We start from the raw sequence: 3,241 nt of genomic DNA, 5'->3' as shown, positions 1-3,241 counted from the left end.
TCCTTGTTTTAAGCTGTAGTCTGGGTCACCATGCTCCTTCTTTGCTGTGGGGCCCACAATCATTTTTGGCCTAGCCTATAGATTTTGGGAACCTTTTGGTAGGGCCTGACCAGGACCAGGACTGGGAGTCTGTGGGGCTGCCCTGCTGTCCATGAGGGAGGCTGCCTGAAGCTGCCACATCCCAGTGCTGGGGCAGCCAGCACACTTCCCGGGTGCATCTTTCCCTGCCTCAAATCTGCCCTGGCTTTATTTTCAGGGTCTGTCTTTCCTGAGCCACACTCTGGCTTCACAGAGCTGCTTAAATGATCTCTGCGAAGTCAACAGAAAGCCAGCCTCTTTCATTGATAATTTTCATTCTTTCTCCGCAGGACCAGGTGAGGGCCACACCTAGCCCAGGAGTGTGGGAGCTGGGGCTCACCAGAAGCCTAGGGACTGAGAGAGGAGAGAGAATCCTCCCAGAAGAAAACCAGATGCTCACTACAGAGAGAAGGAAGGTCCAGCTTGAATAGACAAACTGGCCTGTGGCTTTTCTCCCTAACTTCTCTCATCCTAGTCTGGAGTCCTGGCCCTGCAGACCCTTGGCTTCACGGCCCCCTAGATCAGCCGATCACCTTTCCTCCTTCAGATGGGAGTTCGTCATCCTCTTGTCCCAGAGATGGCTCGTGCAGACCAGGACCTGCTGCTGCTGTCCCTGTGACTCTGAACCTGAGAAAGGAGCAGGTACATTCCCTGCATGCCGTGCTGGTGTCTGAGCCCATGTACTCTTCCTTCCCCAGATCCCTGGTCTAGGAGGAGGAATAAGGACACACCTAGCCGGCGTCAGATGTTAATGTCACCCATGGATCTTGAGGCCTGGCCCCAGGCTCTTGTGCCCTTTGCACTATTCCAAGGAGCCAACCACCCTTGGAAATGGAACAAAGAAATGAGCACAAAGCAGCAGCCCCGAGTGTGAATGTGTCAGGCAGGCTCCCATCCGAAGAGGAGAATCAAACAGCAGAGCGGAGGCTGCCGCTGGGTGTTGTCGTTATCGGCGGGCACCAGTGTACTGCCATCCCCGGAGCGGGCTCTTTGACATGCGGGGGAAGGACTGACTTCATTAACTTGCGTGGGAGTGAGGCGGGAGACGTCCCTGGGAAATTCTGGCAGCCGAGCAGGGAGAGGATGGCGATGGTGTGTTTCATATTGGACTTGGCATTCATGGGAGTGATGGCCGTGTTCAGAAGAGATCAGGTGGCACTTCCAGTTTGTCTGCAAGAGTCTAATTACTGACCTGACACCCATTGCTTCAGATAGGCCCGAGAAGCAGCTAACTGGTGTACAGTAGCATCTGGGGATGCGATGACTCTGTCAGCCCCTTAGCCACGTGGTGCCCTGTCATCAGACACTTTTTCGCCTTGATATTCTTAAAATGTAGAGTTACCAACCGGAGCAATTTAAAATGATCTATAGTTATTTTTGACTGCTCTCCTGTCGAGGGAGAACTTCATAAATGATGTCACAATAAACGGAATGTGAGAGAAATCTCAGAGACGAAATTTGTAAGGGTAGAGACTGCGGGAGCAAGAGAAAGATCATCGCTGGGGCTCCGGGTGCTAATGAATTAACGGGGAAGCGGAGTTAATGAGTCCTGAGGAGGAGCTCTTGTCAGAAGTTCCGAGGTAATAGTGAGGAGTTATGGGCTGGAGGCAGATGCAGACATGCCGAAGGGCCCCTACGGCTCCGGAAAAGGAAGGGGGAAGTGAGGTGGGTGAGTCCCAAACCAGATAAAGACTTGGGAAGACAGAGAGGGTGGTAGAGAGAAATGAGATCCCCAGGGCTTGGGAGAGATGTTCAAGCTGATGATGGAGATAGTGGACAGTCCCCAGGAAGCTCATGAACGTTCATGTTTTAGGTACTGGAAGTCGAGAGAGCAGGGTCCTCCACAACTGCTTCCAAATTAGTAGGAACCCTCTCCAAGATAGCGGGAGGGTGATGGAAGGAAAGGAGGAAAGCGAGGGCCTCCATCTTGGTTTGGGGCCACTAGGGGATTTAAAACTGGGCTTTGAATGAATTTCGTATTGTTTTTGCCTTTGACAGAGAAAGGATTTAAAACACAGGGAGGTTTAATTATTTGCCCCAGGCTCACACAAACACAGCTGCCAAGTGGGGTAACTGGCTCCAGCGAAGGTCTCTGGGCTTAGCTGTGAAGAGTGTAGATGCCCTTCTTGCAGGCTCAGAGAGCTCACAGCATAAGAGGGGAGGCTGACACAGTCACCCCAAAGACTCCATATGGACCAGGATTGGAGTGGGACTGCCTCAGACTTACCTCCAATCCTCTGTCCAGAAGGAAGGCTATCTTCCCTAGTTGTGGACATCAACTAGGATCAAGGTTGTGAAATGGTTGGCTGAACTCCACAGATCTCAGGAATCTTACGGAAGTCTTCCACACCGTTCTCTGAGGCCTTGGAAGGACAATGCTGCCCAACTGATTTAGATGAAATATGAAGTAGGCCATCTTGGTTGTTCAGATACCAATAACATCTGCTACATTCAAGATCCCCACAGCTTTCTTCAATATGCCTTTCATTTCTTTCACTTCTTTCCATAGCGACCTGCCAGGGTGGCACTGAAGAGCTAAGTCAGAAATGGGCTCAAGGAGTCCTCAGCCTGGGGAGGAAGGAGGGAGCCGACCGTCTCTTGTTTGGTCTTCAGTCGTGATACACAATGTTTTCTCTTCTCAGTGTCTTCACATATGTTTTCCTCCTCATGTCCTCCACACACTTCTGTCTTGTAAAGCTCTGTCTTGCTCAGGGGAATGTCCCCGACTGCACGAAGCTGGGGAGATGAGACCAACTCCAGGGTCACCATTGGATGCCACTCCCACATTCTGTGGTGGCCTCACTGCCTGCTGGTCATTTCCAGTGTTTTGTCCACCCCAAGAGAGCAGCTGAGTCTGATCCCACATTGAAGACCCAGCACCAATACTGTGGCCCGCATAAATACAATTCGAGAAACATTTGTTGCTTTTATCAATTAACATCTTAGTGTTCAAATAAGTGGGTGCTTTTTTTCCAAGCACCCCATCTAAAACCTAAATGAAAGCTGACTTCTCCTAAATAATGAATGGTAGTTATTTTATGAGTCCCACGCCCATTTCAGAGTCTATCACATTTTCCATGTCCTCTAAGAAGTTTAGAGTTCACTTTTAGGAAAGTGGGAAACCATGTGGTTTACATTTCTAGTTTCTCACCTAAGCAATAGT

General features: G+C 50.3%; 1 long non-coding RNA gene across 1 annotated transcript; it reads left to right on the top strand.

The window, feature by feature from the left end:
* The first annotated feature begins 1,544 nt into the window (after window positions 1-1,544).
* Window positions 1,545-2,985, top strand: LOC104851799. Its single transcript, XR_777292.1, has 3 exons — window positions 1,545-1,658; window positions 2,324-2,485; window positions 2,588-2,985. It is a non-coding gene; the product is annotated as an uncharacterized LOC104851799 (long non-coding RNA).
* The last annotated feature ends 256 nt before the right edge of the window (window positions 2,986-3,241 follow it).

This window comes from Fukomys damarensis, unplaced genomic scaffold (assembly GCF_012274545.1).
Source record: "Fukomys damarensis isolate Sample0158 unplaced genomic scaffold, DMR_v1.0_HiC HiC_scaffold_21, whole genome shotgun sequence".
Taxonomy (NCBI): Eukaryota; Metazoa; Chordata; class Mammalia; order Rodentia; family Bathyergidae; genus Fukomys; species Fukomys damarensis.
The sequence above is the reverse complement of the archived record's forward strand: the minus strand, read 5'-3'. Positions and strand labels throughout refer to the sequence as shown.